We start from the raw sequence: 26233 nt of genomic DNA, 5'->3' as shown, positions 1-26233 counted from the left end.
ATTTTATATTCACAGCAACTTTCATGAAAAATAAAACCAATTAAAGTTACAAGGAGTTGTGTTTAATTTTGAGGTCATTATATGGATTTTAATTGTAGAAATAACACTTTTTCTACATAAAATTTTAGAACCTGAAAAGAATTTTTTTTATTTTTTAAATATCAATATCTTATGTGATATTATATTTCAATAGATTTCATTAGAACATAAAAGGCCATCACTGAACCTAGCTAGCCCTAAAATGGAAGCCATCAAACACTGAAAATACCTGAATTCAATATTCACTACTTACATAAAAAGCAGGAATTGTACGGCATAATTTTCAACTGATATTTTTATTTCTCTTTCAAGTGTGTTTAGTTATACATTTTTTAAATCTGATATTTATATCCACAATATTATGAATAGCAATATTACCGAGTATAAGCTATTTCAAGAATATCAGAACCAAACAGTATAATACGTTATTACTTTATCCTAGGGTTACATTATGAAACTATAATACATGTGACGAGTACGTTAGAGTGTCAAGATATATTCCTATATCCGTAGCGGCCAAAATAATAATACATAGCTGATTAAGATAAATGCAGAACTATTAAAAGAAATTTCCATTTTTAAATGTAATCGACAAGTTAGTTTGATATTTCCACATGTGTTTATCCATCAAACGATCTTATACTACACCATAGTGAAGTATAAATAACAATGGAACCGAAACTATTACCAATTTAATCGAAACAACGACTATTACATTTAGTTATTAGCCAGATACTGTTTTACCTACCTACAACACGAATATTGAGTGAGGCGGACTCAAGTACGATTCAAGTAAATTCGCCTCAGTGATGTCCTCTCATTGTTCTCGCCACAAATGCCACAATTTCTATCGCAACTGGGACAGCTGTTTCCACGACGCGACTGCACATGTTGTCAGTTTGTTAGCGCCACAACTGGATTAATTATTGCAAACCGTAGACTAATTGTTGAGTTTCATTTGTCTCTCAGGCAAACGTTCACATATGTGGTCGTATGTTTCTAAAATATTGTAATGTTACAGTTACCAGAAATTTCTCCAAAACAATTTGAATATTTTAAAATTATTAGGTCTTTATAACAACTCGCGCTTATCACTAAATAAACAAAAAATAAGATTGAGGTTATAGTTAATGCTAAAATATATATAGCGTACAAGTATTTTCTTTACACTGCATTTACACGTCCCAAAATTCTAGTGCGTTCTAGAAAGTCAGGATTTGGAAGTGATTTGGATCCCTATAGTAGTAATTCTTACGCAATTATGGGAATCCTTATACACAATATGTATTAAAAAGCTTCAAAATGCCAAGTGCTACTAGAAACCGACTGATACCATAAGCCCAAATGCTGAGGGTTTCTAGAACCTAGTAATTCTCAGGCGTCAGAAATGTCCATAGTTCGAATGCTACCAGAGGCTAGTAGCTGCCAGATGCTCATAGAGACTGGGAGAGCTCTTGGAATCTTGATGCTTTCAAAGATGGAGAGCTGACAGAGGCCGGTAACTCCTAGAGGCTGAGGGTTCCTAGAAGCTAATAATTCTCAGGAGCCAGTAACGTCCATTGTCCAAATGCTACCAGATCCCAGAGGTAAGAGGCTTATAGAGACCTCTTGGAATCTGAAGCGGTCAAAGGTAACGAGCTGACAGAGGCCAGGAACTCCCAAAAGCTGAGGGTTCCTACAAGCTAATGGTTCCAAGAAGCTGATAAGGCCGGAATCTTTCAGAAGCCAGAAGCGTCCCATTCTTGTGACTTTTATGGAATCAGATGGATCAGTGAGATACTCGCTTGTTTATGTCAAATGTTTTAGAACAGGCTTATCTAAAACACTGTTATGAATATATAAAACTCAGCGCTTGTCTAACTTGTCTCTTTGATCAGTTGTCAATAAACCAAAATTGGATTATGAATGGCGATAATAAAATCAGTCGTTACTTTGGAAGACATAATTTAATGCGCGCCAAGCAGAGATTTATAAATTGTGTTAAAAATATATTACGTTAAATGCTATCGTGAAGTCTGATGCGACGTTATTTGCTCGCTACAAACAAACAGAAATCCATTAGCGAAGCATTCCTCACACACATTTAATCGACCACTGAAGTGTCACTCCCGTCCCTCATTCTACTGTAGGATTTATTTAATACATTTACCTCGGTAGTATAATCTTTATGATTATGTAAATAAATAATAATTTTAAATAATTTAGTAAAACAGTTTATGAAATTCACCTTAAAAGTATAACCTTAGCCACACGTAGCCAAAACAAAAAAAAACTGCATTGCGACAACGATCAAATTTGTAACATTATGTTGTAACTCAAAATTCACACCATAAAAATTTTCCAACTCATATACCGGTTTGTAGATTAAAAGTAGATTAAAATTTGTAGATTAAAAGTACCTTAGTTAAAATCTAGTGATAAATAATTTAATTTAAATATAGAGATTCCTTTCCTTTTGGTCCTAGTGGTATTTTGTCTATATTCAGAGTTTCAGGCCGTTTTTTATCTATCAGAAATAAACATTGATAGCTACCAGTACGAATAACAAGTATTAATTTAAATTAACCTTACAGTTAGCTTGCAGATCTTCGTTATTACATTTGTACGCCTTATTTACAGTGACGATAATTTTTGAATGGCTCTTCATGTTCATGTCTGTGGTTAAATATATGTATAGTAATGTTCATGAAACAAGGTGATGTCAATGAACAGTTAACAACATACAATAAGGAGCTCATTTTTTAAGGAAAGAACTTAAAAGGTATGGGTTTTGCGTTTGTGCGGATAAAAGATACTTGTGCTGGTTGGGTAATTGCCAAGAAAACCGAAATTGGTAACATGGTTCACATCACTTTTATTTTGAGGTAAAATTATGTTGCACAATGGTGGACATGGAAAAAATATACGTTTTGTACTTTTAATCTCCTATCATGATGATAAATTACAATTTTTAAAGGGCATAATATGCTTCATTTAATTAACTTTAGACTTCGTAAACAGTGAGTTAAAATAAATTAAGAGCAACTAAAAGAAGGTTCTCGCTAAACTGGATAAGATTTGTAATGTGTTTTCTGTAAGTTTTTTGTGTGTTCTCGGTATCATTGTACTCGTATAATTTGAGCTTTTAATTGGGTTTTCAGTTTTATTTATGAAAATACAGTTTTTAAAAATTTTATATTCTCCAATTTTTGTATTTGTGATTTAAATAGATTTTCAATTACGTAATAGTAAGTAAGGAATTATATGTAACTACTATACGGAAATTTTATCCGTCATATAACATTATTAATCATATCACTAATGTTTTGGCTGGATCATATCACTGGGTAAACTTGATACCGTCTGTCTGTATGTCTACACGGCATCTAAAAACAAAACATCCTACAGACTTAAAATTTTACGTGAAGCTAAATTTTAATATAGACAGAATTGATTTCAATTGTGATGTATGCCACTCTATGAAATTTTGCTGAGCGTTAGCAAATATTTCTACATTGGTCGTATGGGTAGCCACGACGCCAACGAATAAATAGCAGAATAAACTCATAAACAAAAGGTTATAGTCATATGATATTTTAATATGTGTCTTATTGGTATGAAATTTGAAAAGTCAGTGACAAGAATTAACATTTCTAGCACTGTAATACTCTCCTTTACCTCAATAGAACTTTTATTCTATAAACACTGCTACGAAGAGTAGTCCAATAAAAAAGTGAATATATCATATGGCAAGATAACACGAGAAATATTATCTGCAGATTTTAAGTCTTACATAAAACTTCTTTTCTAATACAAAAGCAAGAATGTGTTATATTACGTACATGGTTGACTGAGCAGCAATGAAACACTCAGTAGGCTGACACAATTTCCCTTTTGTCTGCCGGGGGATGTAAAAATGTATTAAATGTAAAATGATGGTCTGCTGTAGCTATCTGTCTGCCGGATACCTTGAGAATTAAATAATATATATATATATATATATATATATATATATATATATATATATATATACTTGAATTCTTCTAGCGAATCATGTTACGCAAATCGAGTGTGGCATAATACTACCTTGTTTTATATTCTGCCAAGAATGGAGAATAAATACAAAGACAAAAATTGGAATTGTAGGACATTTTTTTAGCATTACAAAAATTAATAGTTAACCTAAGACAAAATATAATAAATGTCCTGTATTTTTGTATGTATACAGGTATATATTGTACTCTATCATAAAGTTTATCCAAGGCAAATTTACTTTCATATTATCTTTTGTTTAAAACTATCTATTTGATGTTTTCAATAATAAGTATATTTAGGAAAATAAATACTTTAAATTGAGATTCCTCTCAAGATACTATATTATTCTCAACTAATTTTATGAATGAAAATATTGTGCTACAGTTTGATTTCGGCTTGCTGGTTGTTTTCAAACCTTATACGCATTTTCATATTCAGGAAGAAAATGTATACAATTTTAAATCCCAATTAATGTATTTAAACACTTTACAGATTGTTTATACAACAATTATAATTTCTTATCGTATTTTTTAAATTTAATTTAAGAACTGACTTTATTTTATTTTCAAACATTTTACGTTTAAGAAGTGAATACCTGGGTTATTACTATGCGACATAACAAATGAACCTGAGGAGGTAGACAATTTGTCTATAAGATCGTTTTAGCCAGCAACGGTTAGTAGTAGAGTTTAGTCTCCTACACTGGCTGGGGCAGTACTCGAACGGAGAGTAAGGCTCTCAATCTAAGCGCGACTGACGAGACAGACATCTCGGAACGCTAACATAAACTTCGCGAACTTGGGTGCCATCTGGGACTTTTTCCACTTAATGACTTGAGGGAGTACCAGCCTTGACTAACGAATGTCAGACCACCAATGACTCCAGGAGATTTCTCTAGTGACTGCGAAGTTGACATTTTTGACTTAAACAAGTAAGACAATGCTGCCCACTTTGCAAAAACATGTTCGTGCAGGTTTTACACGCGTAGCTTATATTCTCTTGGGAGTATGACACCCCGCCCTGTCGTGCTCAAGTGATCCTCTTGCTCACTAGAGAGTGAGATATACTCCTCAGAGCTAAAACGGATAGTTCCTTTCGAAAGCTATGCCGCCCGTCATTGGTTATAAATGCCAAGACATAGTGATTACCACCTCACAGATAAATAGCAGATTTTAGCTGTCACTGTGTTACAGCGTATTCAATTAAACATTGAGAGCCTTTCTATCTCTTCGAGTACTATCGCAGCAATATAGGAGATTAAATTGTATGTATACTCTTTTCGAATATGCTATAAAATATTTTAATTATTTCAAAATATTTAGTGTAGTGAACTATTATATCTTTTCCTTACTTACCACAAAGATTGATTGCAAAAAAATAGAAAGGTATTTTCAGTTTTGGGAAGAAAATACATTTATTATACCTGTAACATGATACCCGTTCCATCGCTTCAGATATTTTCAGCAGTTTATTTTACGACAGTGAGTTTAAATAAGATTTGGATGTTTTTAATCTTCAAAGGCCTAAGATTTTTATAAAGAAAATGCCTAATGTGTACGTTGTCAACTAGTTAGGAGGTTTATCCCGTTGCTTTATACTACAGAAAATAAAACAAAATCGTCGACCTTAAAGTTCTACTTGTATGGGTAATGTGTGGTAGTACTTCTAAAATTAAATGTTCTTTATTTTCCTGTTGCACTGTATATAATAAAAAATTGGACTCGACATATGTTACCCACGAGTATTGTTAGGAAATTAATAATTTTTGTTTTTATCAACGGCATTTAGTTCCGATAAAACTTTAAATCTGCGTTTTATTGATACATATTTCTTTACAATATCCATAAATAATAGGTTGAAATACCGATATTCATAGATGCTCGCCATAGTCAGAACATCAGATAATGAGAAAAAATCATTCATAAATATATATATATAAAACTTTTCAATTGTTATTATACTTTTTATATTGCACAATCTTTTCAAAAGTAAATTGGCATGTGTGAAAACGCATATTAGAATTGGCATAGTGTGTAAGCTCATTATTGTAATCATATACTATAATAATTTTTTTCAATGATATACTTTTAATTAAATTAGCAGGATTGAAGAAAAGATGTATAAAACATAGGTTAAGATCATCCATCAAAATGGAATAAAGAATTAGAGGTTACTTACCTATTAAGAAGAAGAATGTGTTTTCATGCGGCGAATATTTTATGTTCACTTCACCTACAATACAAAATATACTTGAATTATAATGACTTTAACATTTCTGAAAGTGCCTCGTATTATTAAGGTTTCTTTGAAAGGATGCGAACATTTTAATATCACCTAGAAGTCTCATTTTAAAATGGTTGCTAAGAAAATTATTATTAGACCGTTACCATTGACACAAAAACATAAAGTTGAGTGTAAACCTTAATTTCTTAATTGTATAACTGATTACTGAGAACTAAAGTAGATTAGGATATGAGCTAAAACAGAGTCAGAAATCTTATATTTTTCCTATGCACCCAGTCTAAAATTGAAATAGTTTTATTATTGTTGAATAAGTTTAAACCAAAGTAGCTACTGTTTAAGCTGGTTAGGATAAAAGGTTTGTAGCTTGGTCTGGTACTGATAGCCAAGTTAATTTTTACTTGACTCTTGTGGACACAATTAGCACACACGAAAATAAATTTTATTACTCAAAGTGTAGTGATTAACTTAATACCGTCTAAATTGACAACAAAAGCAGTTGTACGACAAAATAACCAAACATGTACATGTAAACCTAAATGTACATATCTGTACCTGTACGTTAAATCCAAACAATGGCACTGCGTAGAACTAGCCACCATAGGATATTTCAGGTACCGGAAGTCTGTCGAAGGCATAATACACATGCTTGTAAAATGTTATCTTTCTAGAAAATCGAATGTTTAAAGACAAAAGTATAGTCATTCTAGGAGTTCGACACATTTAAATGCTTAGACGTGGTTCGTATACATGAAAAATTTTTAGTTTGTCTGTTGAGAGCATGAAAAGTGTGTGTCATAGTTGCACTAAAACGGGGAGTTATAAGAAAAAATATAGTTCTCTTATGGTTTGCGAACCCAGTCTCAACTTCTATGGTTGGTTGATATTCATGAAAATGACTCTTTTTCTTTCGAGAGCATAATACACATGTGAGTTAGTTTTCATCTTTCTAGAATGTCGAGAAATGAAAAAATAAAATATAGTTTTTCTTCTATATTATGTAGATTGGCAATTGTTATACACAATGTATGAAACAAATTGCTTATAACTACTGTAAACATGAAAATAATTTTATTGGTGTTGAAATAAAAACATTTGATATGCAAAATAATATAAATTCCAATTAACTATAACTACTGATAAACTCATCAACAAAATAACACCAACTCGTCAAAACTCATCTGTTTATCAGTAAATGTTTAAGAATGTTTTAAAATTTGTAGGGGTTTTGTTCTTGGCAAAGGTATCTCGGTAAATTTTAATTAATTTTGGCACCATATTTTAAGGTAGCGCGGTTGCAAGCTGTAATTGTGTGGAGTCTGTATGTACTGTTCCCGGGCTCTGGTGTTATACGTATGTACGTCTGCACCAATTTGGATAGAATCAAACTTAAATATATATATATATATATATATATATATATATATATATATATAGTATATTATCATTTCGTAAATATATAATGAAGGCAGGGTTAAAATTGGAAGGATTGAAATAATGTTTTACGCGAAATCTGTCTGTGAACACCTGCCATTAAACGTATGGCTCTTTTCTGCAGGCGAAATATTCGTAGGAACTCAGTACGTGATGCTGAGCCTCACAGCACAATTCCATATCTCAGTCTTAACTTTATAAAAGAGTTGTAAGTAAGCCGGGAGAGAAAATAATTTTGGTGTTTGGAATATGTACTTAACAAAAATAATTGAGAAGATATTTTTGAGAAAGTGGTCTGAGCAAAGATATGGTCTGAAAAAACTAGTGCAACGCCTATAGAACTTTGATCTTTATAAAAGTGCTTCTTTTTATACTTAAATCTAGAGGGCAATTTTTACCAAATTTGAAATTTTATACCGGGAAGTTGGTACATTAGTGTTATATGAGTTTAGAGTGTAAGAGTAAGTGAGGTCTTTGCTTTTTATGTATATAAAAAATATTGGTTTGATAAGATTCAAATCAGCTTTTTGTAATGTTTTAAACATTTTTACAAATAAAATGTTCAATCTATTATTAGTTTTTGTACCTATTTAATATTTACTTTCTTATAAATGTTCAATGAGCTACACTAACTCGTGGTTAGAAGTCACCTTTAAGTATTAGATAGGGTTTCTTAGCCCTTATTTCTCGTGGTAAAGTAAGGTATTCCTATCTTGTTACTGGCTATACACAGACAGCTAATTGCATCTTGATCTCTTCCCTCGTCTTTGATTGGTCGGATAACACGCTATGTTTTAAACGGGAATGTCAGGACCACTCTCATTTTGTATTGTGACAATATCGCTTAGGCTTATCTTTCGTATTAAACTTTGTAACAGATATGTAGTCCTCTATCTTTATCAAAATATGTGGCTGTTGTGCATCTCGCTCCAGCCGCGGTTCCGTTTCATTACAACTTATCATGCCGCAAAACCCCGTTTAAGTGTTCTGTTTGCCCTTTCGTACTGGAATGGTAATAATTCCATGGACTGCGTTCGATATTAACCCCCCACCCACCAAGTGATCCAAACGAATGCTGCGCTGTGCATTTTGCGTGGATAAAATTGTAATCACCGTAAGTCATAGAGTATTTCTCTTATTTTGATTCTTCACAAACCCCATTTCGTTGTGCCTCCCCAATCCGATCCTTTTTTTTATATTATTAAATCGTCTTTTTCATTATTATTATTAACTAGTTCTTTGCCCTTGCTTAACTAGCTATTGATATAATTAAATAGATGTTTTATTTACAATAATTATTATTGAGTTTATTAGTCACATGTATGATACAGGGTTTCGTGAATTAATGCCATGGACACATAAAAAAATTATATCCATCATAGGAAAAATTGTGGTCCATGTTAAATTTGAATTTATACAAAAATAGGTTTAAATTTTGAAAGATTTGGAATCATTAATTGGGTAGATCTTACTTGAGTTCAAATCCAGTATTACTTTGTATGTTCCATTGACACTTATTCATCTTCCAATCATTCCTGTCGATTTAGTGCAGATTTAATACTGGTAGTAGTACTCCTTGTAGATCTGAGAGTTCTGGTTGCCATCCAATATTCAAGTGTTCATCATAATTATAGTAAATGTTTTTTCTGTTATTGGATTCAAAATCGAGATTCTCCAATTTAATACAAATAATAAAAAGTACTACTGTATTTAATAACTCAAATGTTGATTAACTTTGATGAGAAAAAGCTTCTTCCCAGTCTCCTATTAAGCCATCATTCAAAAGAATAAAATTCCATTATTGTAAAGTCACCAACTGATCTAAATTCACTTAAAACTCCAGGTGTTGTAAACTTACTTTGCATAACAATCTCCTTGATATTAAGCTTTAATGTATTCTGTGGTATTTGGTCTAAAGAATTTTTTTATGATTCAATTTTACAATAGTTTATGTATTTCTATCTTATATGTATGATAATTTGTTTTATGTTAATTTTTAACTCTAAAATAGGTTGTTAGTTTATCTTAATTTTAAAATCTATTGATTTATATATGTTTCAAAATTGCATGGGTGTATGTTCTTCTTCTTGTATGGATTCCTGTGTGTGTGTGTACTTATGTGGTATAAACTCCTATTGTTATTTATTAATCTTTTATAAACAAACATAAAATAATATGAACTATTAACTTTTCAAAACAAAGCTGTAACAATATTTTCACGTGTTATCTTTAACCTCTGAGTTAAAGTTTTACTTTTATTGCAGTAAAATACCCTATTCTTACGGCAAAAAAAGTTTACAGCTGTGCCTGTCAGAAGACGAACTACTGCAATAGGCAAGATAATATTTAAATTTATGTTGCCCTAGTGATTGCCATGAGATGTGTGCAATTATTAGAAGGTGCCACAGACAATATTGTCGTTGTATTCAACGCCAAGACGCTCGAGACGCGGTGACTGTGGTTTTATCCGACGCTGACTATATTGTGACACAAGAGCAGTTTTCAAACACTTTGAAACTGATGATCAACTCTATAATATATACGATGTGTATCAGAGGCAGCAACATGATTGTTATTTAAACATAGCTTTTTAATTAAATTTTGCATAAGGTAATTCTTACGAAACAGTCTTTATTAAGTATAACCCTCATTTAGGGTAATTCTAACACTTACGCAACCATTTACTGCAGAGTGCAATCACATGAAAGTACTTAATCAATTTATATCTTATGTTTACGCAAATTAAGGTATGGTTTATCGAGGATATGGCATGATTGGAACATGTAAAAAGACGACCACCATCGCTGTGGGTCTGTGAAGGATCCACTATTGTATCCACCCTCCATATGTGCTGGATTGCATGATAAAAGCTACAAATATTTATAAAATAAATATTAATAAATTATATGAGTTAACTTTTAAACAAAGTCTCATAAAAATAAAAACAACAGAATGACATTTAGGATGAGCCATAGAAACTACTATTTGAAAATCATATTTTAGTAGATAAATGTATTGCACTTTATATCGATAACTTTGAAAACTCCTAGCATAGAGATATAGACAAATTATAGTCTGATTGACTATAGTCTTAACCCGGAGTGTTTTAGTAGCAGAGTTTTGTCTTCCACACTGGGTGGGATGGTACTCAAAGAGTAAACCTCTCAATCTCAACGGGGTATGCTGTAACACAGTGTCGGCTGAAATCTGATGTCTATCTGTGGCTGAAGAGACAAAACAACGTTGAAACAGCTTTACTAGGAGGAGTACTCCTTTGCTCAACCCAAGTTTTCTCAAAGGAGCCAGAGCACATACCAAAAAGGTGTTACCCACTATGCATTAGCAACCGTGACAAGTGACGGGCAGTTTAAAAGTCAATTTAACACGAATCGCTCCCTTCAATTTATTTTAGCTTCCGCTCCAATTAAAAACCTTGCGTTGAGCAAAAGAGTTGGACGGAAGATAAACAGCAGATTTCAGCTGCCAATGTGTTACAGCGTTTTCAGTTGAAGATTGAGAGCTTTGCTCTCTCTCTTCGAGTTCCATCCCAGCCAGTGTCGGAGATTAAACTCTACTAACCCTAGAGTGGTCTTTAAGAAACCACCGTTTATCGTGTGTTTTGAGAAAGGCATACGTTTGAGGAACTTAATAGTTTGTAACAGAATTAGTAGTATTTTCCATCACTATGTATAGCTACAACAAAAATATAAAATATAAATATTAGTATATAATATAAATCGTAATTTCAGAGAAAGTTAAAAGTCTGTCTGAAGAGATGCATCCACTCTATGCATCGTTTCGAACACCTAGACTATAAAAGAGGTCTGTCAGATTAACCAGCATCCAGCCAGTATAATCCTCATGAAGAGGTACTTTTCATGTTGTCTTATGAGATACACATGAATTAAGATGTTTTAGAAATTATTCCTAAGTACCGCGAAGTGACCAAGTTTTCATTGTGCGTGTCATATTTCAGACGCTGCACTAACCAGAAGATTAAATGGAGAAAAACTCAACATTCTCATCTGTTTTGTGTTGTGATTTTTGCTTCACCTGAGTTGTTGTAGAATTTACAATATAATTTATGATTGTCTTATACGGGTTTATTCTCAATTTTGAATTTAGTCTGGTTATCTATATGTATTTGAATTGTTTACTTGTTCATTGGTAAACGTTAAGTTTTAGAAATTTAAATCCGAATAAAACATGATATATCAAGTCCCTAAACGTAGTGTTTCTTATTGTAATACTTAATGTCAGAAAATGCCCGAACTAATAGTGATCAGATTTATGGCTGCCTTCCTTATTAAGTCATGCCATTCCCATTTGTATTTTTATTTCCCATTGTTCTTCATTTATGCTGAATTAAAATGTAAAAAATCTAAGTAATAAAACATTTATCAATAATCTTAATATTACAAATTTTATAAACATGTTTCTACTACATTATACGCTGCATCCATTGTAGAATGATGATTATTATTATAAATCTCATTAAAAACTTGTTTACACTTTTGTTGTTGTATCTTTAACTAAATATTTGTTATAAGAAGAGTGATTATTTGTTTGTAATGTGAGATCCCTGAAGTTGTCCGATTTTTCATTTATAATGATGCGCTAATGTCCTTTGAAATATTCAGAATGATTTAGATCGTAAATGGCAAAGTTTTTAAAAATACATAACATTTTGTTAGGTATACAAATTTATGGTATTACTTTTTTATTAAATTTAACTTTACATGCTACAAATTTAGGATTAAAAAAACTTAAAAGTGAAGAAAATAGGTTATATACATTATAGAAATATTACAAATTCTAAAATTACATTTTATACTCTTTTAAACACCGCTTGAATTCATAACCTAAAATAAGTTATTGTGGCATAGTGAATATTATTGATTCTTAACCTTAAACGAAACGCCAATTTAAAATGCAAACTTTGTTTAAACCCCCTTGCGGTTCCATCGACTCACGCTTCGTAGTAAAACCAAGACAAATTAGGCTTGAATATGCATAATTAATCTTACAAAGCGTCTTAACGTCTACATCATGACTTAAGAAGATTACTTGTACTCTACTTGCATCGTAATTGTACCTAGGTGTGTCTTCTAGTATAAGTAATTTGTGCTTAGATGTAATTTAACGCCCATCCCATTGACATAAAATTCTAAATAATAATTTTTTAGTGTGTGCGTGTTTTTTTACTTCAATTTAAATTTATAAAATAACTACTAATGCTTTTATTACATTTTAATACTGGCTAAGGTCATAGCAAATATACGTTAGTTATCAAAATAAGATTTATAATACTGAATTATGTATCAGTAAACTTTTTTATTTATATTTATTTACTTAAGCCTCATTTTCACGTTCAAATTGCCAGACTTGTAGCACCAAGTCACAATGGGTTGGTAGTTCTTCCCAACATTCATATTTACTTCAGGTATATTTGGATTCATCTTGCCATGTAGATGAACCAAGGTAGAATTTATCAGAGATTTCCTTCGAGTATCCATTACTGCTCCATGAGCAAGTGTTTTTGTCGCTATCCCAGTGTAAAATCGTTATTGGAGTCCATAAATCATAATACTATACTTATAAAATCTAGTAACACTGATCTTCCTTATATCTGATGACCTCTTTTTACCCAAGAAATTGCACTTACTGCATTTTGCAATGGAATGGTAGATGAACGTTATTATCATTATTTTCAGCTTAAATAAATCAAATTGGAACTATATTACTCTTTTATTTCTCTATACATAAGAAAACTGCTTGATATTCTAGGTACAATTTGTAGTCGAAAAGCCAGGTATACCAATGCATGTGATATTAAGTCGGTAAGAAGAATTGCATTAACAAAGTGGATACAAATATTGCCTCTCCTGGGTTAATTTGCAGTATATTAGATGTGTACTATATTTTATACAAGCTATAAATACGCCAAATCATAAGTCGCATATCAGGCTTCGCCGAGGTTGCATACAGATTTCCAGTCTATGATTTACTTCAATCATGAGATGTGCTGTGCGCATATAGACAGACAATCATCAGAAAAAATCAGCACTGCAGACATTGGATAAAATTGTGTCAGTTTAATGAGTGACAGATTTACACATTACAATCACATGGGTTTTCACTAATACAGAACTAATTCTTGTCCGTCATAAAATTAAATATCATTAAAATTTTAAATTATATACGGATCAAATCTTTTTGAGATATTATTCCACCTAACAAATAAACATGTACACGTCTATACACCGAATAATGATTTGTACGAGTATGTTCGACTAGTAGTTTGGTATTATGTGAAGTACTGTGTGGCTTAATATAAAATACAGAAATGAAGCTTCCACTAATTTGCAAGTATATATGTCAGTTTGTTCTCGAAATATCCTGCGGACATTCAGACAGACAGCTTTCATTAAAGATCAACCTATATCTGGCGTGGAAGCCGTATAGAGATTTTAAACTCACTAATATAAAAATAACTACAACCGCTTTTGCTGCCAGCAATTTAGATGTATATTTAGTAATACATGGCCAGTTTGTCACGCGAGCAGTTATTTACTGCATATATATACATACATATCACTCCTGATAACTGGGCCACGGAAGGTGTAAGCGGTTCAGGCATGAATCTGTTTGTGAGGGCAGTTTTATTCCATCAGGGACTATACACTGTGTACGTGTTAACTGTATCACTATCTAGCAAAATTTAGAGAAAAACGTTACCATAACCTTTATAGTTTTTAAAAAATTTTCAAGTATATCACATATTTTTTTACTGTCAATCATAGTATTTGGGTATTTGGGTTACATAGTATAGTCATAAACATAAAAATAGCTACAAACGTTGTTCCTTGCAGCATTTTAGGGTCTATTTAGTAATACTAAATCTAATAGTAAGTGAAAACATGTTCGGGGTTTCTCAGCGAATAGATTTATGATTCTAATGACTTAAGGAATCCAGTTAAAATAATTAAGCAAATTTCAGCCGCCTTTGCATAATGATTTCGTTGTAGCGTTTGAAATTTCTTGGGCACCCGTTGTTGGTCATGAAATCCGTACACGTGTTGCTTGTGTTGAAACCAATGCGTCTTTTGCTTCAGCTTGAAATATTCTAGTTGTATCTATACTCATTTCAAGTTTGGATTCCTATAAACCGGTTAGGGCTGCTGTAGTTCGACATCCACTCCCTTAAACTTGCCTGTAAGAAGCACTGCTAATTTCCATAAATATTTGCCGGTCTCGGTGTGTCACATACCATTTACGTACTTTGATGTCATCTGCAACTCACCGCATATTTCCACGTTTAGCATCATGATGGCTTGATTCAAAGATTCGTAGTTAAAATGATTTATCCTAAATAAAAATGAGAGTCAATAAAAATTCGTACTATAGCATTCACTTTGATTTGATCTGCAACTAAACGCATATTTCCACGTTTAGCATCATAATGGCTTGATTCCAAGATTCGTAGCTTTAAGTGATTCATTTGTAATAAAACTACGAGTCAATACTGGCCAATAGATGTGAGTTAACTAATAAAATGAATCACGGTAATAATTCTAATGTTGTTATCTCTCAAATAAGAAGACACAAATTGATTTAAAGAGCAATTCTAATTGTCGGGCATCTTTAGCGGAGTATGAGAGTGATCTATAAAACACACGGCAAAGTATAAACGTCTAATTAATTATTTCAATTTATGTAACCGTGCAAAACAAGCTGCACGACCGGTGTTTTAGCGGATAATGTAACTTAAAGTTTAAGTAAAGCTTAGAGATGATATACGATTAAGATTTTTTCTCTTCTTAGAGCCGACCATTTATCAACATTTCTTAGATTCCTTTTTATGCCCACGTGTTTATTCACTGTTCTATCTTGCTCCCTGAATATATTAAAATAAAATAATAAAAAAACATAATCAAATAAACATTTGAATTAAATGTACATTAATACATATTATTATGTTAAGAATGTGAACCTTGACTAGTGCATTGCCGTACTATACAGAATGTACAGAATTATTGCTGTTTTCAGGAACAAGAACGACGTTCTTGTTAAATCTTACTACCTTGAGTTGCCAGTTAATTTATGTCAATGTATGTCAATGTAATATCTTGGACTTATGCGACTGGTGTCATAATTTGTCACTATAATCCAAGATGTTCTAAATCATCCTTCTTCGGAGCACAATTATTGAAATAACTTCATATTTCTAAATCAAATTGTGTAAGCAATCGTTCGACGTGGTTTAAACAGAAAAGTTTAGAAAAAAGCAAGGAATGCCGATTTGTTGGTAAAACTTACTTCTCTAAACTGAAACTGCTTTCAACGCAAGAAAATATAGTTTCAAGAACAAAAACGCAGTGCCTAAAATAGGCAGCAATGCTAAATATATTTCAGTTCAAGGCTGAAAAATGCTAAATTCATGAATTATTTTTCAGTTGTACTAAAGTCTCATGTTACATTTGACACACAATGTTTAAATGATTACAACTACCATCAATAATTCACACATTGCATTGATAATTCTTTCTTTCTTTGCAACTTTCAAAACATTTAGCTGATAAATATGAAATAAGGCGTTTTAAACTTTGATGTTTGCATTAACTAAATTAAATTTATTACTTAAGCTACGTATATTAAATCCGATATGTTTTAATCAAATTTTATAGGCATCTATAAATATATATTTAAATAAAATCAATAAATGTGCATAAGAAGTTAAATCGATTTTATCGGCTCTTGACCGACTAATACAAGACGAAAACCGCGTTGAATATTTTAAAACTTGGTGTGAATATCCATGAGGGAACACGAGAATCTCAGATTAAAACAACTGCAGGTTCATCTCATTATCTTCTGGAAATTTACGTTTATCCCGGAACAGGTCCTATGCTACATAATGAGTTCAGTAATTTAACTTTAAGTACGCTTTACGCCTATTACTTCAAGCACATTAACAAACATCTTGTTAACTTATATTTCTTGTATTAATTAAATAAGCAAGACATCTTTTCATCCGGTTAGTTTAGTTACTTATAATCGAAAATGGAATTCTTATTGCTTAATTTTTACAACCAAAAAGTGATTTGCCCTGGAGTTATTATGATATTACAAAATTTGCGTGTGATGTAAAATATACATCCTACACGATAGCGACACAGGATACTTGGTAACTACTCAGTACTTGGTAACTGATGACAAAATTAAATTTAAATATAGCTTACTTTTTAGTCACTATTTACTTACGTAAGATCTATATTATGAAAATTAATTAGAGTAATAGCACAATTGTTAATCTTTGATTGAATGATGAAGCTATAATTATTCGGATGAGGAGCAAAAGTTATTTTCTAAACTATAATAATCTGATATAAATCACTCTCAAAGATTAATTTCCCAGTAAAATAATAGTCCCCATAAATCGTTTTTTCCGTAGTAGTTAAATATGAAACATGTCTGCATTGGACATAGGTAAATACCCTAAGCAATTTATTTATCCTTACCGATAACTCGTCAGCGTGATTTGCTCAATCAGGAACCTCGATTACATTACTAAAGTACTAAACACAGGTTTTTATCTTTATAGATTAAATTTAAATATAGGTAAAATGAAATCAACCTTCACATCCTGTACGACTTAATTTAATGTAAATTTTTATGGGAACTTGTAATCTTACTTGAGTAGGTATAAAACAAAAAAGCCTATTACCTGAAAATGGGCGCTATTTACAAGTAACAAAATGAAAAAAGTGTTTTAGGCCTTAAGGATCTATTAAATTTTTAGTTCCAACGAACAGCTACACAAACTTTTGGACAGAAAATGCATTATATGATAGTAGGTACTGTCACTTTTAGTCATATCACTAACGGTTAAACAACAAAACGCCTACAAAATAAGAACAAATATGTAAATCCAGAAAAAAGGTTTACACTTAACTCCCTGGCAAACCCCATCTCCTAATTTAAGTTAACACAAAAATCATCTTATCCCCCCCCCCACCGAATTTGGTATAACCGACCTCTAAGCACTGGGGCACAGCCCCCAGCTAGCCGAAGATGTAATAACCATTCCTTTCCCAGGTTTCAGGATGGTGGTCATTCGCATTTGAGCATAATTTTTATCTCTAGGTATTTGAACAAATAAATACGAATTTAAACTTATCACAAAATATATATATTCCAACAAGCAAGATGTTTGCATATTTATCTTTCTAGGTTAAAATGTTGTAGCTATTTAAAGATATAAAAGTATACAATTGAACTGTTCTAAATAAACATAATTTTTTATTAATTGATCTAAATAAAGTTTACGTTTTCACAAACAAATGTATATGGTAATATACAACCTAAATATATATTTTTAAATATATAAAAAATATATTTTAACTTTTTACTAGCAAGCTTATAGACTTTTTAATTGTTTGAAAAGCTTACTATTATAGTAACATGATACCATGGAGGGTTATGTCCCGTCAGAGCTATGTTGATCAAACATCTAAATTATAGTGCATCTCCAGTTTTACATTTCTAGACGAAAGCCTCCCGTGAAATCTACCTTTCTTCTGACTGAGCCGGAAGGTATTTTACACACTGAATGCTTCTCTATATCACATCATAGTATGTACACTAAGTTAGAATAGTTTCAGTGGTTTAGGTTAATTTTATAGTTGAGATCAGGTAATTCAGGAAAAAATGCTACGCTACATTTCGAAATACCTATTATTCGTTTCTTATTCAAAAAGGATGCTATACCTTACGTTATGTGTAAACACATTGTTAGCAGTGTTAAATTAAAATAAAATACAGGTATAAGGGCAACTGTTATAGAATGTAATACAATATTGTATTTCATTATTGTAGATATATATAATTTTAAGCAATGTATGTTCATTGTTTACTCCAATTTATTCAAACACAAAATAATATTTTACTACAAATAAAAACAATGATGTAAGAACTTTGCTGGAAATCTGTCATAAAGGCATTTTAAGTTGTTCCTGGGCGTATCATGACAATCTAGAGTGCACTTGTTTCTTTAATGTACTACATGCATGTAACTAATCAATCACACCGTCTGCATAAATTTGTAAATAACCGTTAACCTAACAATTTCTGAGCCAACCATAGTAGGGAGAGAAACAGAGAAGGGAGCTAGAGGTACGATGCAGACGATATTATACTGCAATACATTCCTCTTATCGCCACGCTGTTCGGGAAACCTTCTTTATCTTCACTTAAAGGATTTTCTCTCTCGTTTGTCTTCCTTATTTACAAACAGCCTTGGTCGGTTAAAGAAAATATCGTGGTTCATTTTTCCTTTTTATATGTGACACGGTGTTTGCAAACTTTTTAAACATATATATTTTTGATATATTTTTAGATATATTTTAAGCTTAATTATAAAAACTTTATATCTAGGATACGTTGAAGAAGATACTAGTTGATAAAGTTACCAAAAAGTTTAATTCGTCTGACAAAATAAATATTTGCATACTCTTCTAATATTTTATAATTCATTTGGCTCTACATTTCCAAATAAATAACCGTAACACCCAATTATTTCCAAAAAAATTATGATTGCGCTATTTCCATGTAAATTCCAATTCTGACAGATACGAATCCTCTTTTTTTAATTTGTTAATTGTTTCTTTCCGTTACTTATTACTTTCTGAATATTATACACTTTCTGTATATTTCTAAACACAATAAAGAAATCGTTATTTTTCCGGAGTAGTTTGAGATCACTTATTCTATTAATGGTCCCGATCCATCTATTACGGAGGCGTAAGTTGGTTATGGATGGACCTATTGTAAGTGCATTAAAGGTCCAGTCCAGAGGCAGGCTGGTCAGAGAGATTGTAACTAGGTTGTGTGAGGTACAGGTAGTGTTCTATTAGCCCCCAATGGATATTTCATTTTGTTCACGTCAGAGGTTCGGGTTTAGTGTTTCTGGTCTGTTTTTGGCCATGGGAAATTGTAATTTGTGAATTGGGAGCCCTACTCCTATAACAAGCAATACACTAGTATGTTATGATTGAGTTTAAGAATTGTGTTATAAGTCTTAAATCGATGTACGTTTATTGTATTTTAAAGTACTCGACTTTCAGTTTTGAAACATGTATTGGACACATAAAATAGTTCAATCATTAATAGTCTAATCTATTGGAAGTGATATAAGTAAAGACTTTTACACATAGAGGATTCGGCATTTACATTAAATCAAAAATATCTTTTTATAACTTATTATAAGTTCAACAGAAATATAAATAGTGTTAGAAATTGAGATTTATTTTTAAGCAAATTTATAACCTATTTGCCAATCATTTCGCTCTACCACCACAAAAAGCCGCCAAAGTTTTGGGGATTTTCGTTTTATACAAATGTTTGGTCTTTGAAAGCTTCTAGCCCCTAAATTTTTTTTAAGCCTAACAGCCTTTCCCTAAAAGAATCTCTATATAACACTACTCGAGTGCTGTAGGAAGTATATAGCTTATGTCATTGTCCCAGTCTCTAAATTTATCAGGATTCCAAAAACTCTGGCCAAAAGCAAATCTCAGTTTTATAGGAAAAAAACTTTTGTGTAAATTTATTTCTAACAGATCTTCTTTTTCATCCATATAGGTTTACGCTCAAAATTAAACGTATATGAAGATGTACAAAAATAACGATATTCTAACAACCTTCTATCATATTAAATTACCTATACTAGTACGTGTTCTAATGGTGGTACTTCATGCCTATTTTCATTAAAATCAATACATCCATAAAATTACTAATTATTTGTGCACCGATTTAAGGCTTCATTTATTTTGTCAAAAATACATCCAGAAACTGTTTCTAAAGTTTATTTCAAATAATTATCGTATGAATGTTTATATACCTACTGGTACGGCAAACGGTTTTAGATCCAGGACTCCGCCGTCTTATCTCAAAGTGCTCTCAAGGGCCATCCTTGACTAATCTTTCTTTCATCAATGGCGCACCAAGAATTTCCAAAAGTGATAGTTAACCGGAAATCTTATACATGGAAAAATAATGAATTTAATAATCCCATGATTCTTATAAGGATATTAGTATGAAACTCGTTCGCAATTGTTTAACTGTTATATCATTATTTAATTTTTTCGAATAGTTTGTTATTTCAGTTATAATTTGAGGTCCTCGTAATACACCTCAGATATGGTGATTGTGGGACCCATTCGCCTACGTTAAAGAACGCCTTAGCTATAGAATGTCTAAGACCTTTAAGATTGTTATATAGTAAACGGGCTTTGAGCTGCATTAACTTGGGCTCATTTTGAATTATCAAAGAACTCTTATTCATCTATTATTATACTACGTTTATATTTCACACAAACAATCTTGGAATATACGATAAGAATACATGAGTAACAATACTCATTAACGAATATTTATTTATTAAAATGTATTAAACACAGAACAGAAAGTAAAGTACAAATCTATCATAAGTGCCATGAATTTAAAACAGTTGTTTCGAACCTATAATCGATTGCACCATGATGGATTGAAAATTACATCTACTTAAAATATCCCTTTCAGCTCAGTCGATAGACAGGTAGATTTCAAATGTGACCGTCATCTCTAAATTTCATACTGGAGATGCATTATTAGTTTAATTTTTTATCTATACAAAACGCGTGAGACAATAACATTTCATGGTGGCGTGTTAATATCATCGTTACACTATAAAACATTTAAGATCCCCATAAATTTAACCCTAACTAGACAAAAACTCGTATAAGTATTTAAATTTCTTTCCAATAATGTCATAGTCTATAAGCTTAAAATCCGTACGACTTAACAAGAGGCTGAGAAGTAGTTTCAGTTGAAAACTATTTACTTGAAACCAAAGCCAATTTGGCCTCCATTATAGTAGGCTCTAAAGTAGTCTTTTATTAATCTGATGCAATCGACTTTTGGCTTGAAAAATATTTCCGCATCCATGGCTCTATAGTTTCTCTAAATACGGAAAAGGTAGAAAAAAGTTTGTTTATTCCACTAGCAATTAAAGTAGGAAGTTTACAGGCTAGTTTGTTATCGAACCCAAACAAAACATCCATAGATAAAAATGTGGAATTATATCAGTATACACATGAAATACTTGCAGAGAGTGACGTAATATTCCTAAATAATATTTAAAAAGTCATCAATGAATATCGCTCCCTTGCTTTAAGTTCCTCATTGAGTAATTAGAAACATTAATTTTTACTTTTTTTGTCTCTAGAGAAATACGAGTTTTAACCAGTAAAAGCCTGTTGTGTAATGTAGTTCCAAGTGTGGAACTCTCACGTCATTTCTTAGGCTGATAAGGGTTAAAGTGCCATGAATTTAAAACAGTTGTTTCGAACCTATAATCGATTGCACCACCAGTTGGTACTGACGTAAAAAGTGTATTAATCTAATATGATGTACGATAAATTAAGTCCTAATTTTCGGCGGGTAGAATGCCACATGTAAGGCTAATGAGGTGGAGCAGGTGATCCTAGGCAGTGTTTGTGTACATTCATGAGGAGCATGGCATGATAGTCTGTACTATTAATTATATTATTATTTTATATATTAATTAAATTTTATTGTATTTTATTGACCTGATGCAAATTTAAAGACTCCAATATATTGATAAAATTGAAGGAGTATGTCATAATTGACCTACACAATAAAACAAAATAAACTTTAAAACATAAAATATTTAGTAACAACCTATTTTTATAAATACCCTAGAAGTATTAAAATCTGGCTATTTTATATATGTCAAAAGAACCTATAAAAGGGTAGAGCAAAAACCGACGTATCTCTTAAATCTGGACGACCCTATGAATGTTCAGGAATCAGGAGGAGTTGGAATCATCAACTGTAATTGTCCTGATATTAGCCTGGTCAATATGTCAAGTTTACTGTGAAGGATGACTGTTGGGGTGAGTGAGGCTTCCTTAATGTTAAACGCTATTCCTATACTGTAAACGACGTAGTGCTATATTGCTATTTTTAAGCCTAAATTTGATGAAACAATCCAGTTTCTAGGTTATGCCAAAATAGACTGGAAGAGTCTGGAACAGACCTGTCCTCGCGTTCTTCAGACGTCACTCCTACTCATGTGATCTCGACAGGAGGCGGCTTCTAACCCCAACCTTATACTCCTGAATATCCACTTCTGAAGCATCTCAAAGATCCTGTTTGGCCAATTTTCACACAAACTAAATGGGTTTCCTTGTCTTCTCGAACAAGTCAACATTAAAGAACCTATTTAAGTAAAAAGATAATGTGTGTGGTGTAAAATAAATGAAATTTCAACTAACCAAAGCCGGTATATTTAACACAGATATAACTAACTGTAATTGCTTAATTACCGGTAACAGAAGTTCACTCATCAATTAGTCATTTGGAACGAGATTGATAGGTGACTGAAATGACTAATTACGTAATATAAGCAATTGTAAATTACCTGTACAATATATTATTCTAACACTGTCCATACGAATAATTAATTATGTATTATTTAAAAATAATTATTTTATTATGTAATATAATAATACATTTCTAAATATGTCATTAACGTTTTACACTGTTATGTTTTCTTCATAAAATTAATACTTTCAGTTTCCTTATAGTTTTAGTATTTGTAATAATAAATTTAATAATAATTTTTCTTTTTAATATATTCCCAACTGAAAATATGAAATTGCTGCAACCAGTTCTGTTACATTAAAATGAGCCCAAAATATTGCTTTACACAACTGGAGTCAAGCAATCATTTTAAATACTTTATTAGAGTATATACTTTATTGGCAAGAGCTTTTAGATTGTTTTAATCTAATAACGTTTCGACTACAAAACCGACATTGACATTTATAGAATTAGATATAATTGTATCAATTTAGATATAACTAAAGGTCACATACAATATGGTAGCCAAGACAAAGACAAAGGAACATTAACATTTCGATTAAGCAGATTCTATTTTTAATGCTCGTGTTATTAGTCCTAGGGGATACAAAAATAATAAAATGTTTTTAAAGCATAAATAAGATTTCTTTACAACTTAATCACTGTTAAATACTTTAGATGTAATACTCATAGCAACTTTCTTGAAAAATACGAACATTTAAAGTTAATGATATGGTATTTAATTTTGCACTCATTCTAAGGAGTTTCGTAGAAGAAATAACTCTTTATGTCTACATAAAAGTCTATAACCTGCAAAATAAATAATTTTATTTTTTAACTATTAACATCTTATATTATATAACATTTCAATTGATTTCACTACAACAGAAAAAGCCATCACTGAACCTAGCTAAGCCTAAAATGGAAGCTATCAACAAGTGTAAATAATGGAATTTAATATCCACTACCTATATAAAAAGGACTTGTAATGCAAAATTTCCAATTGACATTTTTATTTCTCTTTCGACTTTAGTTATACATTATATAACATGATATTTATATGCATCATCTTATAAATATCAGTATTGATGAGTAGACGTTATTTCAAGAATATCAGAACCAAAAACACAGTATAATATTTTACTACTTTACCCCAGGGTTATATAATACGTCTATATTACATGCCAAAAGTAAGTTACAGTTCCAAGTTAAGCTCCTATACATGTTCATGATATAGGCCTACATGTGACGTACCGGCAAAATTTTGTATATCTGCATCTGTATGTACATCAGGTAATTTTATACTACACCATAGTGAAATATTAGTAACAACGGAACCGAAACTATTACTAACAATTTAATCGAAACAACGATTATTATAAACTGTTCCTGTTCTATCTACTATCATGTCTATGAGGAAATGTGTTCTCCATGAGAAAAACTCATGGCTTTATTGATCATAATAGCCTTCTCACACAAATTAGCTATTACCAGAAACTGTTTTACCTATGTACAACACGAATTTTGAGTGTTAACGGCGAGGCGGACTCAAGTACGATTTAAGCAAATTCGCCTCAGTGATATCCTCTCATTGTTCTCGCCACAAATGCCACAATTTCTATCGCAACTGGGACAGCTGTTTCCACGACGCGACTGCACATGTTGTCAGTTTGTTAGCGCCACAACTGGATTAATTATTGCAAACCGTAGACTAATTGTTGAGTTTCATTTGTCTTTCAGGCAGCGTTCACGTATGTGGTGAGTCGGACGCTTCGTGTGTAAAATATTGTAATGTTACAGCTGCCAGAAATTTCTCCAAAACAATTTGAATCTTTTAAAATTATTAATATATTATAACAACTCACGCATCATAATAGATGAAAATAAACAGAAGATAAGTTTGAGACTATATAATTAATGCTAAAACGAGCACAGTGTATAACTTCTTTATTTAAACACTTATCATTGATCCCCAAAGTGGGAATTCTTATGTAACTATAGAGATTTGTATACAGAATGTATATAAGACAGCGTTGCTACAGTGACTCCATTTAAATAAATCTTATGAAATATAAGGAGCTTCCAAATACCAAGTGCTACCAGAAATCGGTAGCTGCCAAAGGCCGAGAACTCCTAAAGGCTGAGGGTTCCTATAATCTTAATACTCAGGGGCTAAAACTTCCATTGTTCTAATGCTACCAAAGACTAGTAGCTGCCAAAAATCAGGAGCTCATTGAGGCTGAGAGCTCTTGGAATGTAAAGGCTTGAGAAGATAGGAAGCTGAAATAGGCCGGGAACTCCTAGATACTGAGGGACCCTAGAAGCAGATAATTCTCAGAAGACGGGAACTTCCATAGTTTTAATGCTAGCAGAGGCTAGTAGTTGCCACAGGTCAAGAGCCCATTAAGGATGAGAGCTCTTGGAATCTGTAAGCTTTAATAGATAGGGAACTGACGTAGGCCGTAAACTCCTAGAAACTGATAATTATCAGGGCGAGAACTTCCATAGTTCGAATGCTACCAAAGATTAGTAGTTTCCAGAGGTCTAGAGTTCATAAAAGGCTGAAAACTTTTGGAATCTAGAAGCTTTCAAAAGCCAGAACGTACAGACATTCTTATGGCTTTTAATGAACCAAATTTTTTGGTGAAGTATGTTTTATTTCAAATGTAGAACAGGTTTCGTTTATATCACTTTAATGAATAGATTTACCTCACCACTTATCTAACTTGTCTCATTTATCAACTGCCTATAAACCACAATTGGATTAATATTTGAATGGCGATAATCAGTCGTCAGTTTGGAAGACATAAGTAATGTGTGCCAAGCAGAGATTTATAGATTGCATTAAAAATATATTACGTTAAATGCTGTCGTGAAGTCTGATGCGACGTTATTTGTTCGTAGCAAACAAACAGAAATCCATTAGCGAAGCATTCCTCACACACATTTAATCGACCACTGAAGTGTCACTCCCGTCCCACGTTCTACCGTGGGATTTATTTAATATATTTCAATGTAGATTTGAAGACGAAAATTAAATTTTCATAGCTGTATAGATGAATAGCAATTTTAAGTAATTCAG

At 31.8% G+C, this 26233-nt stretch overlaps 1 protein-coding gene across 4 annotated transcripts in view; it reads right to left on the bottom strand.

Moving 5' to 3' along the window:
* The window catches only part of LOC124354225 (adenylate cyclase type 2), a 207819-nt gene that overhangs the window by 142592 nt on the left and 38994 nt on the right, over positions 1–26233 (bottom strand). Inside the window, exon 1 of one of the 4 annotated variants that reach the window (XM_046804529.1) lies at positions 6232–6282. The exons of the other annotated variants lie outside the window; for them this stretch is intronic. The gene's annotated coding sequence lies outside the window, so the exon portion shown is untranslated. Of the gene's footprint in view, positions 1–6231; positions 6283–26233 lie in introns of those variants that run through there. 4 annotated transcript variants of the gene reach the window in all.

Source organism: Homalodisca vitripennis, chromosome 2, assembly GCF_021130785.1.
Source record: "Homalodisca vitripennis isolate AUS2020 chromosome 2, UT_GWSS_2.1, whole genome shotgun sequence".
In the NCBI taxonomy this organism is placed as follows: Eukaryota; Metazoa; Arthropoda; class Insecta; order Hemiptera; family Cicadellidae; genus Homalodisca; species Homalodisca vitripennis.
The sequence above is the reverse complement of the archived record's forward strand: the minus strand, read 5'-3'. Positions and strand labels throughout refer to the sequence as shown.